Raw genomic sequence first — 16,723 nt, forward strand, 5'->3', positions numbered from 1 at the left:
CTCCGAAAGGAGCCAACAAAGAGGCAGGGACGCAGCCTGCCCCGGGACAGGGAGCACCCCAGCATGGGGCGGAGGGTGAGAGCAAGGCTAGGGAGTGGGTAAAGAGTGGATCTCCCATCGTAAAAGCAAAGGAAATAAAACAAACGCAGCACAGGGAAAGTGTGGAAGCGAGCCCGCTGCTCATTATGGGAAATATTCATACAGCAGAGGCACCTCGTAAATTATACAGGAGGCTCTTGATGAGAAAGGCGGTGAGCCTGGCTAGTGCCTTCCCCACTGGCCCTAGCCACCCTGCCCAGGCACCAGGCAGTGGTTGGACCCCGTACGGTGGCTGTGCACACCAGGGGTCCCACACAGCGTCCCACCACCAGCAGCACAGGCTGCAGCCCAGGATGGCTCTGTCCTGGGTGAGTGATGAGACAGAGAGGCTTCATGCCAGGGCTCGACGTGGGCTCGCAGCATCCCTCAGCAGTGACCAAGCCTGAGCACGACCTGCTCTAAGTACATCTGGCAGCACGTGTCCATCGGGGGATGAAGTTTCTGTATCACTCCTGCATCCTCCAGAGCCATTAGCATCTGTACCAAACTCCGTGCTACATCTTTCTGCTACAACGGTGGCTCCACGAGGCTGCGGGACTCCAACCCCACTGCCAGCAGGATAATCCTTCTGCCATAAGCCACTGTCTCATGCCTACATGCCCCAGCAGGACCCGTGGCCAGCTGTCCAGCAAACACCCCCTGTGCCTTGTCCAAAGCTCCTGTGGGAGCCCCCTCTGCCGTGGGGTGCAAACCACCAGGGTGTGAAGCAGCCCCAGTTGGCATTGCCCTCCCCCAGCTCCCACAGCTGAGGAGGGGGAGCAGCTGCTGGGCCACCACCAAGGGAGGGACCCGGCTGGTACCAGAGCAGAGCCACGGCAAGAGGTTTTGCAGCCCAGGTCTGTTCTCATGTGTCAGAGCCACCTCCTGGGGGACAGGGTGACTCTGATCAGCACAAGCCACATACTTCTGCGCTGATCTATGTTCAGGACAGAAGACAAGCCTCTCCATGGGCATAAAACCAGCACAGTAAAATAAAAAAAAAAAAAACCTATTCGTTCGAGCCTGCAGAGTGTGAATGTGGTTAAGGGAATAAATTGCTCCCAGCTGCCCTGAGCCCTCCTGGCCCCAGCCCACTAAGGGGTTTGTGCGGATGCCTGCAGGCCACAGCCTAGTTCTCCGTGCCTCACCTGATGCATCCCGAAATACCAGCCCCTTCGGGCAAAAATCACAGAGCCGAATTAACTATGGTAATCAGCTCCACGCATTTCTCCCCCCACAAACCCCGGCAGCGCAGCTCCTGTCCCCTGCAGAGCCAGGCTCCACGCCGAGCTGCTCCTGCCCGGGCTGCTCCTGGCTTCGCAGGGCAACCCTTCCAGCCCTTTCCCACCCCGGAAAATCTGTGTAGATGCTGTACTGCCGCAGGAGATAACTGCTGCTGGGAAGCTGCTTTACACTACAAGGAGCACTTGCATACAAAAAGGCTTACGAAAAGCTGCTATAAGGAAGCTACTTAATGCTATAGCTCCAACCTAGTAGAAATATAACGCGTAGTGTAGCACACATCTGGTAAGACCTGGCAATGGAAGGTTTATTTTTTCCCTAAGTTATTTTTTACCTCCCTTGGCTCCTTGATTTACCCGGCATGGGAGGACTTGTACACTCCAAAGAGCCTGCAAAAATGCTTTGCAGAAGAGTGCAAAAGAAGGGCAAGATGTTTAGCAAAGATGAGAGACGTGTGTTCACTGCACCGACATTTGCTGCTCCCGCGTTTAGAGGGCTGGGGGTGGCTGGCCAGGGGTGCAGGAGGGGCTGCAGGGAGCAGGAGAGGAGGAAGAGGGCTGCTGGGGTGACCACACTGCTACCTCCAAGCCCAGTCCCCCCCTCCCACCTTTGCGATGTCTGTGGTGGGAGACACTGCATGCAGGACAGGCAGGGGACTGTGGGATGGGCAGCAGGAGGTGTGGGAAAAGCATCCCCTTGGCTCGGTCAGGATGCAGCTGTGACCTGCCCGGCATGGGGGCATCGCCCTGTTTGTCCCCCTGCAGCTCAGAGACCTGGCAGGGAGGTGCAGCTCATCCCTGGCCTTGGCCGTGATGGGAACTAGTGGCTTTGGCCACTGGGGATGGGAAGGACAACAGGGCCAACCACCCTCCAGGATTTGGCGTGCACTTCCCACCATCGCTAGCAGGGACGCAGCTGTGGCGGTGGGAATTTGTTGGCAGAAATCCCCCCCCCGGTGTCAGCAAGACTGGATGAAGGGGAGAGGCTCCCCCTTGCCCAAACACCATCCCATTAGCACATCCTGCTTCCCGTTCCCACACTGTTAGCACATTATCCCCCGCACTACATCCCCAGGGCCCTGGGAAGCAGCCGGCGGGCACAAGCACTCTCACCCTATTCAAAAAAAGGGGAGAAAAACCCAAACACCCTTTTACCGCCCTGCCAGACGCTTGGCTCCGGGTGATCAAAGCCCTGCCGAGGAGCGGCTCTCCCTGGGAGCTTATCCGGGAAGGGCTGATGGGATGGAAAACACGCACAGGAGGCGGCGGGGGGTTAGCCCAATTTCCTCAGGAAATGAGGCTGGTTGATTCACAACTATTAGTCACAGCGCCTAATGAATTCTGAGCCCTTTGGCCAATTTCAGAGAAAATTGACTGAAAGGGGAGTCCTCAAGTTATCAGGTTCCTATGAGCCTTGGAGGGCAGCAGCCCCGGCTGCTCTGAAGGGGGATGTGGAAACTGGACCTCACTGATCCCACCGCTCACAGGACTCCTGGTTCCAGCCTGACTGATGTGACCTAAATGGGAAACCCCAAAGGGGAGGCTCATCTGAGCAAAACACCCTAAATTTCCTCCGTGGCCTTCCTGGGGAACAGGGACACCAGGATGGGCCACGTCTCGCCGGAGGAGCAGCCGGCAGGAGCAGCCTGCCATGCCCGGCGAGGAGTTTGCTCTGCTCCAGCCCACAGTTTGCTGATTTATGTTTAAAACACAGACAATTAAATTACATGGAGGCTGATGCTGCTTAATGCATAAAGGCACTGAAATGCCAGGCCTCATCGGGTTGCCATGTAAATCACCATGGTTAAGTGGGGAACTGAGAGCACAAGTAGCAGGGGCTGAGCATGCGTCACCCAAAACTCCCCGCCGGCAGCAAAGCCCAGAGGCGTTTCGCCAGGATGAGCAGGGATGAAGGGGAGCAGCCTCACCAGGGCACAGCCGGCAGCGAGTGGTTCTTCACCCCCCCTTAGCCCCCCCGGGGAGGGATTTTGTTCTGGGGGATTACACCCCAAATCAGACAGAGCCACGCAGAAGGGAGAGACTCCAGCAATTTACACACCAAGCAGTTCAGGTTCCAGTGAACTAAAATCAATACGAATAAAGGAATAATCAGAAGAGATGCTGCGAGGATGGATGGGAAAGGAATAGCTAAGCATCCTGCTAGGCAAAGAGCATAAATCCCGCTGAGCCGCAGGCCGTTCCCTACGGGGCAGGTTTGGGGGGGTCTCCCTTGCCCCCTCGCCCCGGCCAAGTCACCCTGTCCTGGTCCCAGCACCGGTGCTTGGCTGGCGGGGTGCTGAGCCACATCGAGCGGCTGAGCCTGCAGGACAACTAAACCTGCAAGATACAGCCTGTATATGCGGGTGATGGAGCGCGGGAGGAGAGCTTACAGCTGGCTGGGCTGCTCCGGGGGCAGCAAGCCCTGGTCGCCACACTGAACGGTGCAGCTGGGTCGGCCACAGGGCTGAGACATGATGGAGCAGAGCTCTGTCCCAGCTGCCAGTCACACCAGGATCCTTTGCAGACCACCAGCCAAGCCATGCCAGGATTTTATCCTGCAGGGAAGTGTTTACTAGAATGGTTCAGGTTGGAAGGGACCTTAAAGAGCATCCAGTTCCACCCCCCTGCCCTGGGCAGGGACACCTCCCACCAGACCAGGTTGCTCAAAGCCCCATCCAACCTGGCCTTGAACCCCTCCAGGGATGGGGCAGCCACAGCTTCACAGCTGGGCAACCTGGGCCAGGGTCTCACCACCCTCACAGGGAAAAATTTGTCCCCGATTCCAGTTTGAAGCCATTACTCCCCATGCTATCATTACATGCCCTTGTAAAAAATCCCTCCCCAGCTTTTCTGTAGCCCCTTCAGATACTGGAAGGGGCTCTAAGGTCTCCCCAGAGCCTTCTCTTCTCCAGGCTGAACACCCCCAACTCTCTCAGCCTGTCCTCACAGCAGAGGGGCTCCAGCCCTCTGATTGTCTTCGTGGCCTCCTCTGGACTTGCTCCAACAGGTCCACGTCCTTCCTTTGCTGAGGGCTGCCAAGCTGGACACAACACTGCAGGTGGGGTCTCACCAGAGCGGAGCAGAAGGGAAGAAAGTTTGCTCCTCTCCAGGATGTAGCCCAAGAAGCTCCTGCAGATGTGCCAGTGCCCTGAATGCTGCCTCAGAAAAAGGCCAGAAGCCACAAAAGGGCTGATGCTCTGCTTCACTTGCCCTTTCCTAACCGCTCATAGCACCAGACTCTTGCTGCTGGTTAATTAATTAACCCATTGTGAAGAAGCAGCTTTCCTGTCACGTGTGGTGGGAGAGGAGCTGAGTGCTGGGGGCTGAAGGCATGGGAGGCCAGGGGAGCAGCTCCTCTCAGCAGGTTCTCTCAGCAGGAGCCAGGGAACGTATGGAGCTTTGGAGATTTCACAGGAAGCATTATCACTGCCAAAGGTCACCCATTTCTGAGAGAGCTCCACAATTCAAACAAGCAGCCCTCGCAAGCCAATTAGCAGCAAATGTGACAGATCTGGATTTTATTTATGTAGCATCTAGCAAACAAAAACAGATTTCAGCCCCATCTAACAGGGATGCAGAGGTTGGCATGGCCACACACTGGGTCACCTCGGTCCACTCAGGGCATTCAGCGTGTCCCTGTAGGTGTTGGGTCTTTCCTGAAAATAGGAAGAACACCCTGCAAATAACCAGCAGTGCCACAATGACATTCCCAGCCTATCCTCGGGCACATGAAATTATTAGGTAGTAAATTTAAGCTGGGAAAAAAAGAAAAGGAAACCCTTTTCCACACAGAACGCAATTACATGGTACAGTTTATTACCACCAGATGTTGCGGTAGCCAAGAGCACAAGCTGCTTCAAAAGAGACCAGAGATATAAATGGGGGAAGCAGATCGGCTGGCTACTGAGCCCACCAGCCTGGCTGCCATCCCTGGCTCGGGGGCATTCCCGTGCCCCTCGCTGCTGGAAGCCAGCAGGCTTTGCCATGGGGAAGCTCAGCCCTTGTTTCCGAGACCTTCTCCTCAGCGCCTGGCGGGTGCTGGAGGCTGGGCATGGAGCTGCGTCCTGGGCCCCGTGGACTCATGCTCTGCTGGCGGGTGGGAAGGTGCTAAAGAGCAAACCTGGAGTCAATGGCATCCTGGCAGGAGCCTGCCAGTGATCCAGCTGCGCGCTGCGAGGCAGGCAGCTGAGCGATGGTTTAGATCCAGGCATCAACCAAGTCCTCCTGGTTGGGGGTAGCAACCTGCAGAGGATGCTGAGCTTTTTTTTAAAAAAATCAGTATAACGTGCAACAAGTCAGCCCATCCTCATGGCTGAGATCGCAGGCTCCTCTGGGGCACTGCAGCAGACACTGGGGATGAATTTCACATGCTTCGGCCGGACTGGCACCGCTGGGCAACCCGGGCTGGAAGCTGGAAGCCCCCATGGCAGAACAGAGCAGGAGCCCATCCCCAGTAAGGCAGGAAAGCCTGGTTAGGCATGGGGTTCACACCAGTGTGCCCTCCCCCCCAAAACCTCCTCCACACCTGAGGACAAGGAAAACTACTCCGTCCCCTTTGCCACCAATTTAAATCCAACGTGCTGCTGCTTTGTCCACACCGCGAGCCATTCAGCAGCAGAAGCACATGGTGCCGTTGGATTAATCACTGCCGCTCACTGGCGCAGTTCACACACACATCAGCCCAGCAGGAGTAGCACCGAGCTTTGTCATCGCAGAAGTACTTTTCAAATATACATATAACAAACCTAACATCAAAGATCCTGAAAGAGAAACTTCTTTCAGATGATATCCCAGGCTCAGCCTCTACAGAGCGCAAACAGAAGGGATGAATGATGCTGGAAACAACAAAGAGAAGTAAATTGTCTCCTCTGGATGAACTCAAGCTTAAAAATCTAAAAAAGGAACTTGTCTTGCCTTTGTCTCTGCTGAAAGTCCACCTCCTGCCTGGACAATACGCGGCTGTTCGGGAGGCAAGAGGCAGCCGGAGAGCTGGGCTGGAGCTTGGTCAAGCTCTATTTACAACCCCCCAGTTCACCAGGGAAACAAGAGAACCTCAGCACTTGCTTTGATCCGCCTATTCAGATCCCCATCATATTAATGTAATATGTTAATTAATAGCAAGAGGTCACGCTTCTGAGGTGCCTTTTATTCAACGATTCAACCCTACCAACGCGCACCCTCACCCCCCCTCCGCCCCAGCAGCGAGGGTCTCGTCTCTCCCTTCTAAGGCTTCAGACCCTCACTGCAAACCGCTTGCGGCAGATGTGGGGTGGCACCACCAGGGATTGTGTCCCCAGGGCAGCAGGAGGACAGGCAACATCCCTCTCCGAAAGGCAGCGGCGAGCCCAGGCGCGGCGCGACACCCAGCCACCGCGTGTCACTTAAGGAGAGGCATCCCCAGCCATTATATAAATTGCTGATTCGCCACTTAACAAGTTAGCATTAATATTTATCGCCGCATGTTCACAATTGTAAAGATCTTCATTTAAAATGTTTTGTGCCTCACACCCTGTCAGCGGGGAAAGCACTATAAGGCAGAAAGCCGGCTTGCAGGCTCTAATGCAAAGTGATGGCTCCGACTTCAGAAGGGAAGCCTATTTCCAGCAGGAACATCTGCTCTTGGTGTGGAAAGCGGGTACCTCGTCGAGAAGGCCGGGAGCAGATGGAACGGGAAAGTTTCTCCTCCTCTTGTGGCAGAGCCGGGGCGAGCGAGGTTCACCACCTCGCCAGATTGCCGTCCCGAGCTGCGTCCCCACACTTTCCTCTCTTCTTGTGCCAAAGCAGGTGGGGAGAGGAGAAAAAGCGCTTTAATTTGTTGGGTGCAAGAGCAAACCCTATTTAGATCTGGTGGGAGAAGCCAGTGGCGGTGAGGCAGCTCGCCATCCCTCGCATCCCTGCGGAGCTGCAGGAGGAGAAGGTTCGTGGTTCTCCATTGCCAGCGGCGAGGAAGGTGAGAACTATCTGTGCGACAGCAGGAGGAGGAAGGAGGAGAGGTCGAGCTGAGCCCAGCGAAGGGAAAGGTGAGAGGACTGTGAAGCAAAATAAAGATTAAGGTGGAAAAGTGAGAAGAACTTAACGCTAAGATCTGTTAAACCTCCCCTCTTGCAAAGCCTTATGCAGGTGCTTAACTTTGCAGGCTGTGAGTAATCCAATTAAAGTTGTTAAATCCTGCAGAGACTTAAATTCAGGGGAATTAGTGATAGTGCGCAAAGTTAAGCGCACACTTACTGGGTGCAATAGTGTGAAAAAGACTCCTTAGGAGAGAAAGCTTCGTGACTTGGAACTTTTATAAGTGGAAAAAAACACCACCAAATACATCACGAAATCATCTTGCGCCGGGTTGGAAGGAGCGTTTGATGTGACCTAAAAGTCTCTTCCATCTCCGACTTCTATTAGTCTGTGACAAGACTTAAAAGGTCACCTAGTCCACCCCTTTGCTAATGCAGGATTATTCCCCACAGCACAGTGCCTGTTACTTTGTCCAGTCCAGTTTTAAATGAAAAGCCTTGCAAAATTTCCTCTTCCCAAGGACCATTATCCTCCCAATTCTAATGTGTTTCTTTTTGTCAATAGTTCTGTCAGTATAATGAAATCCTCACTGTGCTAAATTGCTAAAAAAGATCTAAAAGTCGAATCTTCTTCTAATATGACATGAAAGTGCTAGTATAAAAATAGGATTGTATTAGCGATTCTCCACTGTATTGTATTAACATCCTATTTCACTTAAGAGAGGCAGGACTGAATTATCTGCGGATTCTTCCAGCCACTACTCTTACAAAGCTGTGTATTTGGGGTTCAGAGCTGCATGACTTCCCATTAAAGCAATACAATAAAATCCTATGCGGCATGCAAAATGCTGAGGCAGGCGTTTAGGGCACGTGCCAAGCATGGAGCCCGACCCTGCTCCTCCTCGCACCCAAGCCAGCTCTGCAGGCTCTCTGCGAAGCTGCCGGGGATGCGGGAAGAGGTGTGGGAAGGCAGAAGGGCAAGATGTGAGGTCCCAGGGGTAGAAAAAAGGACAGGCAAGAGTCTAAGAAAAAGCAAGGCTTAAAATGTCCATCGTGGAAGCACGGCATGGAGGTGGGATGGGGATGGGAGTCCTGTTTCTGCCATTCACAGGCCAGGTGAGAAGGAGGAAGAGCTGGCAGCAGAGAATGTGGAACCTCAATACAATCAAAATGGGCATTCGTAGCCAATCTTGAGGGCATGCCCATAAACTAAGATGGCAAAAGGAGGACTGATGCTCAGAGCATCCTCCAGAAGGGCTGGGGAGGAGCAGCTTAGGGACTTGGGACTGGCATGGAGCCAGTGGAAGCAGAAGACAGAGGTGATGCTCGGCATGCTCTTGGCTCCCGTTGGCACAGCCCTGACCCCAGCTCGGTGGCAGCTTGTGCAAAGCCTTTGCTGCGGTTGGTGGCAGGTACAGGTTCTTTCCAACTGCACTGTGGCTTCAAACAAGCATTCAAACTAGCAACTTCGTACAACCCATCCCTACCAGAATTAATCCAAGTTTAATACCTTTTTGCTGACACTAACATAGCCCCATTTTCTTCCTAAAAACCAAGTCTGGATTCTCTGAGGAAGGGTCTGATCTTCAGCTGTTCATAGCATTCCTATTTACCAGGAAATCTGGAAAAAACAGTTTAATCTTGCTTCAGGCCAGTTCCAGTCACCATTCCCAGCATGTTCTGTGGCTGTGCCCTCCCTGGGATTTACAGGAGTTTATTTTCCCAACACATGCTCCCTCATTGCTATTCTTTTTCTTTTCCTTTTTTTTTTTTTTTTTTTTTTTTTAACTGCATAGCAGAAAACTATTGAGTAGAAAGCCAGTGGGAAGCCACAGCTATTGTATCTCTGGTTTAGTTCCTTATCTGCTGAGGGGTCCTTTTGTGATTGTGTTGAGGAAGGACATGCAGACAGCGCCTTTTATCACCAGCACGGCATCTCTGGAATGAAAGGAGAGGCAGCGGGGATGCAGATGTGACGTTAAAGTATAAAAATCCACCATATGGTAAAGATTGCTTCAGCTACAGTCTGGTCAAGATGTTGACACTTTGGTTATGAAAAGCAATATGTATCTCTCTCTTGGTGGTTTGTGTTCAAATTAAATGTTTTGTATCAGGCAGAGAACTAATAACGAGCCACGTTTTCCCTCGACAGAGGCGTAGTAACAAATATGGAGTAATGTGAAAGCTGACTTGAAAATTACTATTCCCAAAGATGCAATAAATGTAGAGATAAGATTTGCTTAGAGGACTGGAATGAGATAAATGCGAAAGGTGCTGCTGGTGGGAAGGGAGTCCAAGGGGAACAGGCAAAAGCAAAAAAAAGTAGCATTTAAAAAACACAGCCTGACCTGTCAACATTTCTGTTAACACCGAATACCTCCCGGACACCAGCCTTCTGCAAAACCCCCTCCTTCCCACAGCTAAGCATAAGCAAAGAACCAGAAAAAAAGAGTATCCGGGTGCGAATCATTGCGCGTTCAAGCCAAAACAGCAAGACGTGCCTTTTTCAGTGTCTTTGGAAGGGCTGGAATGCCCAAATGTGGATGCATAGACACATGTGGGGAGGTAGGACGCGCTTCTGGGAGGGCTCAGGCACAGCCCCCGTGGCCCTGGATGTGCTGGGGGTGACCTGGAACCGCAATTCCAGCAGCACCAAGAGAAATCAAGGCACATAAACACCAGAAAACCAGCCGAGGTTCTTCCTCCCACAAACTGCATTCTGGAGGCGCAGCGATTCTGGTCTGGCTCGGGCTAAAATAAACTTTTGCACATCAAATATTTAACACCCTGCAGTCTCTTCCCGAGGCGATGCCCCGCAGCTGCCTGCCCCGTGCAGGGATGCTCCCGTCCCGGTGCGCTGAGCTGCGCCCGCCGCTCCCCCTGCACTCGGCATCTTCCTGTCCTTAATGCGAGATAACAGCAGTGGCGATGACTTATTTAAGAGCAGATCAAGAAATACCCCAGCTCTCTTTGGAGACTTCAAAAGCAGCCAAACGCTACTGGTATCCTCTGATAAAGACACAGCTTTGCTCTACCGGCTGCCTCAGGGGAACCTCGAACCACCAGCAGCGGGAAAAGGGGGATGCGGCCGCTGTAGGGACGTCTGGGCAGAGGGGGGACCCCGCTGCCACCCAGCCCCGGCGCTGTGGCCACCAGACCCACTGCAGGTGGAGGGGAGCCAGCACGACCCTTCCCTTGCCGGGTGTCGCATCCTGCCACATGACCCTGGCTGCCCAGCCAGCCCCCATCGCCCGCTGAGGAGGTGGGATGCGGTTGCTATGGCAACGGGAAGCAAAAAACAAAAAAAAGAGGATTTTTTCCCCCCCTGCCCAGGGAGCACAGCACTGGAGCCCCCCATGCGGCGGGTGGGTGTCACCATCCCTGTGCCATGGGCCAGGGAAGGGGCAGTGGGGGCTGCAGAGCCACGGCGGGGTTTGGAGGCCAGGACAAATGATGGAGGAGGGATGGTGCAGACAGGAAGAGGTCCCTCCTTTCTGAGCACATGTCCCACCTCACCCAGCCAGGCCGGCCATCGCCACCCCATGCCTTCACACCTAAGAGCATCTTCCCAACGGAGGTGGCGAGTGAGCCACAGAAGGGCTGGGGAGGGGCAGCAGGTGGGTGGGTTGGAGGATTTCCACCAAAATTCAAAGCAGGAGACTTCAGCCCTTGTCTCCATCACAAGCACAGGCAGGTGGGGCTGGAGCAGAAGAACAGCAGAAGTGATGTGCTCTGATCAAGACCTTGGGAAGGGTTTGATGGCCGAGGACGCAGAAAACGACCTCCATCAACAGATGACATTTCCCACTGGGAACCAAAGTCCCATGGCCAAAATCTCCACCCCAGGCTGAGGTTGATAAGAGATTTGATATTGATTCACTGGGGCCAGGATTTCATCCTGTGATTTAAACCTAACTCCTCCAAAGAGAATAAGATCAATTTTACAGAGAATCAAATAGATAAAGAACAGCCTTTGAGCCAGTGTACAGCAGAGGCAGAAAGGGGAGTTTAAAAAAAAGGTTCTTTCCTTATCAGGAAAGTTAAAAAAAAAAAAAAAAAGAGAACCTGGAGAATGTTGTTTGCTCATTTTTCCTTTTCCAGTCAAAACAACCCCGCCTCTGTCTGCTCTCCGCATGGGCACCGGGGGAGCAGAGCAGCCCAGGGTTTCTCATGGCTGGGATGGAGCTGCTGTGGTACCTATCCCTGGAGCCCCCATGCCCGGCTCCCCCACCCCACACCCTGCCTGGGTGGCCCCATGGAGCTGCCTCAGCACCGCGGTGGCCCAGCGGGTCCAAGGTGCTGGGCGGGGGCGAGGGGGTCAGGTCTGCAAAGCGATGGGAGATGCTGAAACAAGCTGGTGAGGGAGCATCCATCTACACGGAGAGGGGAGCCACCTGCAAAAGGAGTCGGAAAGCCAGGACAAAGTGTGGAAGGTGGAGATTTGGCACTGGAAAGGGGAAAAGCAGCAGGGGGCCTGGGCCACACTGGAGCCCCCTGCCCCTTGGGTGCAGGAACCCCCTGTCCCAGCTACCTCCTCATTTGGGGGACATCAGCTCCCACCAAGGAACCCCACCCCTCCTGTCCGGGAAGCTGGAAACCCTTGCACTGAGCTTCTCTCTCCTGGAGTTTTTATTATCGTAATTCCTTTTTATTTTGGCCTTAGAAGACAATTCATCACGCTCGGGCAGCGCAGACTGGCCCCTGCCAAGGCTGCTGCTCTGCTCCTGCGCCGTTCCCCATCTCAAGCACCGAGAAACTTTGGGTTTCTTGTATCCTAGAGCTTTGCAAGGGATCAGCCTCCTGTTTGTCTTTACTCCTCTGCTGCCATCCCGGTCACCTTCGCTCATCCTGGGCAGGAGCACCTGCAAACGGCACGGGACCCCTGGCAGAGGCTCCTGCAGGCACCGATCCCCCCTGGCCATTATTTAACTGCAATTCAGAGACTATTTTTCTTGGGTGAAAAAAAAAGCTTTTAAGCTTGATCAGTGATGGGGTTAATATTGTTTGCCATGTGTCTCAATTTTTTATCTGTATTAATGGCAAGTGCCACAGCAGGGTTTTTCTACAGCAGTACCACGGTGGTGCTTTGTTGGTTTTTTGTGTTGTTGTCTTTTTATTTTTAAAAAAAAAAAAAAAAAAACCCACACTGGGTTGCAATGACTGATCACGCTGCAGCACAGCAGCTACCAACCACCTCCCCACAGAAGCTGCCCAGACGCCCCCGCCAACGGCATGATGTCTCCCCGAAAGCCCAGAATTTGTCCCCAAAGAGCCATCCTTGCTGCGGCAGCCCGTTCCCGGGGCCGGGAGCGGAGGAGGGAGCCGTGCGGGGCTGAGCGCGGGCAGCAGCGGAGGTGAGCTCTATAATTGTACACCTGCCCGTGTTTGTTCTCCGATGGCTCTTTGGGGATGCTCGGTTACATCATGTTGGAAAGAAAAGGACAACAACACAAAACAAAAACAAAAAAAAACCCCAGATGCGAGTTAAACAAGTGGAAGGCCCGCTGGGGCTGCCGGGGAAGCTGGGACTCCGGTTTCTGCCCCAGGCGAGCGGCAGCCACGCAGCCGGTCCCACGGCTTTCCCCACCGGCACCACAGCATCGGAGCAGAGCCCGGACCTGGAAATAACAGAAAGGCAGGCCAGGGACCTTTGCTCCCCCCTTCTCTGCCCTGCCCTCCGTGCTCTGTCTTTGCACAGCCCTGCTTCTAACAGAAATATATTATATATATATATTTTTGCTCTGTGCTTTCAGGCCTTTGATCCCTCCAGTTTATTTGTTCTTGTCTTTGTGGGCTTAGCAGTCAAAGTGTATGATAATTCATTGCTTGTTAATCCAATTTGGCTCTACTTAGATATTCCAGTTTAACATCCAGTATAATATAAAATAATGTCCAGAAGAAACAGAGATGAGATCTGTGTCCATGAACTAGCTCTGAACCTTGCCCGGTGAGGGCTGGCTGCTTTCTTTGCTAATTTATTCTCTCTCCAGCTTCACGGAGCCGGTTTTCGGGGCTGAGCCCCTCACCCCAGCTGGGGGCACAGCAGAGGAGGGGGCTCTGCACCTCAGGGTGCAGCACAGCCGCCCTAGAAGCTCTCTCCCATGGGTGAGCAGGGAGAGTTCCAGGGAGCCTCTCCGAGGGATGCTGGGGGAGCTCAGGGGACCCCTGGTCTGGGGACCCTGAGGGATGCTGATTCCCTCCATGTCTGGGGAAGTCCTGGGCAGGGACCTCGCTGAGGCTTCAGCTCAGGATCCGGCCCTCAGGGGCCAGCAGCGTTTCCAGACAGGCATGCTTGGGAAGAAAAATCCCTTTATTATTTGCAGCGGGCTCTCAATCATGCTCCCTCCCACCTCGGCCCTTCCTGGCACTGTTATTTATGCAAACTTCAATGCCGCCGTTCCTGCTGCTGTCTCAGCAGAGGAGACGCTGCGGCTCTTTGGGGTGCGCCGGCAGGGACAGAGGACGGCGACAGCTGGCTGGGGAGCACGGCGGGGACATGTCACCAACCTGACATCTCTGAGCCCCCAGCTCGCCGCGAGCAGGAGCCCGCAGCCGGCACGGCGAGCTGGCTGGCCTTAGAGGAGGTTTATTAGATCAGGAGTGAGCCTGGCGCCCGCGGGGTCCCGGCAGGTTCTGGGTGAGGGCTGATCTGGGATGCTGCGAGGGAAAACCTCCTTCCGGGGAGGTTTCAGCCCCATTTTTACTCCCTGCCTGTGGTCAAGCCATGCCTGACCCCCAGGCTGGGGCTCTCTGTTGCTCAAGGGCAGCTCACCGGGGCCGTTCCCCCCAAAAGAGGGTCAGTCCCTTCCTGGGAGATGACTCCGGCACTGGGTCCCGGGTGCAGGCAGGGGGCACGGCTGGGGGATGCTGCAGCACAGCCCACCGCCTTCCCAGGCACCAGCATCACTCTGCAGCAGCATCACTGGTCCCCAGACAGGCTGCAAAGCAGCTCAGAGAGAGAGAGCAAGGGCTAGAAACCCCAAAAACCACCAGCCTCCCCTCCACAGCCTGGCTTTATCTCCTTTTATCCACTTGCCAAATGACTCACTAAGGAGGGTGCAGCCAGGTCCTGGGGCTGGGCTGGCTGGAAAACATTGCTCGGGTCCCCATGCTGCCACACACCAGTGCCGGAGCTGACCCCGTTGTATTGCTGGAGCCTTTACTGGGGGGTTACAGTGGTGGGGACCCATCCAGGTGTGGTTAACCCTGGCTGTTCCCCGCTCCCCGTGTGCCCCAGCCATGCAGGGGGGGTGATGCTCAGGTGTGCGGCTCAAGCATCTTCCCACCCCAGGGAACAAGCTTCTTGTGTCACTGCTCTTGTTCCAGTTCCACCTTGGTGTCACCTTGGCTGAGCCACCAAAGGAGCAGAGGTGATTAGGGGAGGGAATTTATCCCCCTAGCCAAAAAGCACCCATGTGTTCTGTGCATGAGTGGTCCATGAACAGACCATTAATTCAGAGGCAGTAGATGCTCCCCACCATCTCCCCACAGCCTCCAAAATGCCCTCCTGAAAACCTTGGAAAAATAAGTGCCTCAGTGGAAAAGTGGTGTGTGTTGGAGGTGTTTCTTACCCAAAAGCAGTGTGTGTCGGAGCTGTGTTTCCCCAAAAGGTGAGGGGATGGCAGTGGGAAGGACCAGCACCGTGCCCAGTTTCGTGGGGGCAAGAAGCCATGATGGGGCTCAGAGCCACCAGTGGGTCACCCACAGAAATAGTGACACCCTCTCCTCGGGGCTGGGAAAGCCCTGCCTGAGGTTTGCAGTCTCTTGGCTGCCGAAGTGGATCAGCCGTGGGAGAAGTGGATGGGGCAAGGGCTGGGGTGGCACCCAGGGGACCCCGCAGGTGCCCAGCCCTGCGCTGGCTTCTGCAGGACCAGCCCCGGGAGCCCCTCAAAGCAAACCCACTTAGGCGTATTTAACCAAACACTTACTTTCCATTTTATTCAATAATTGCTTTAATACTAAAATGCATTAGATGCTCAAAGCAGAGAAAAGAAAAAAAATCACATTTAGGTGGTAAACAAAGTTCTCATCAGATGAAAAAAACCCAATGTGGCAGGTACACCATTTTGAAACAGAATCGTAATAATTTAATAAAGCTGCTTTATCATCTTCATAAAATAGACAGAATGGTGATTCTTTTTTTTTTTTTTTCCTTTTTCCATTTTGTTGTTTACAATGATTCAATCACTGTGAAAATGTACATAACATACATATCAGCATATACAACAATTTATTCTTCATATACTCGGCAACGGAGACACCATGACGAGACGTACCGCGCTCAGTCCGGCGGCAGCCCTGCCCGCGGCCGGCAGCCCCGGCATTGCCAGACCCTGGGCTCCTACCCGCCGACCCCCGCCCAGGGCTACCAAGAGGTGCGTGCCCCTGAAAACCAGTTTGCCCTGGGTGGGTTTGGGGATGATATCCCAGTTTAGATCAGCTGAACGTCAGCTGAGGCTGATGGAGGGTCTGTCTCAGCAACGCTGGGCTTCTCCCCGCTGGGAACCACGGCTCACAGGTCGGATCAGAGATTACCCAGAGCTGCGAAAGCAGCTCTAGCAACAAGATCATCAATTTTTCCCCGATGACAGACAAATGTGTTCCCATTCATAATTAGATTATTTATTTTTCGTTCCCCCAAGAATAATTTTGACATATCCATGAGACAGTGTGTCCTTTACAAAAGCAACTTGTTTCCTATTTTGAAAAAAAATAAAAAAAAAAAAAAATAAAAAAAAAGAAAAAAAGGAATTCACTTCTGCACAACGTGTGATCCACAGGCCACCTCCAGCTTCACGACAAACAGGGAACGGCAACAACCTCAGTGGGACAGTGCTCGGGGCAGGGGCAGGGAGGGATTTTTCCACCCATCGGTTGTTCCCCCCAGCTCTCCATCATCCCTCCTGGCACAGCCCTGCAGCCTCGAGGGTGGGAAAGGCTCCCCAGGGAGTGGGGAAGGGTCCCTGGGCCGGGGTGGGGGTGACCCCCCCTGGTCCCCAGCCCCGGGGCTGCTCCAGATGGGGTCCTCGTCATGCTCGGGGGAGAATCGCAGGCGGTTGATGCTCCCTGGATAAAGAGGATAAATGGGAGCAGAGCAAGCTGGCCTGGCGGAAACCAACAGATCCCAGCGATTTTTCCTTAACCAAATCTGAGGACAGGTTTAAGTTATTAGAAAGCACAATAATTGCATCTGGAAACACCCCCACCCCCCAAAAAAATAATCCAGATCCACTCACCCTGCAGCCTTGAATGTTTTTGCACGGCCAGTTTCGATGCAACTGGGAAAAAAAAAAGCCAAGAGAGACTGCGATTTGCCCAGGAACCCTGAACTCATCTCCAGTGACACAGAGGGACAGTGACAGGAGTAGCAGAATATTCAGGAGGGGGCCGGGGTGG

Source organism: Numenius arquata, chromosome 5 (genome assembly GCF_964106895.1).
Source record: "Numenius arquata chromosome 5, bNumArq3.hap1.1, whole genome shotgun sequence".
NCBI lineage: Eukaryota > Metazoa > Chordata > Aves > Charadriiformes > Scolopacidae > Numenius > Numenius arquata.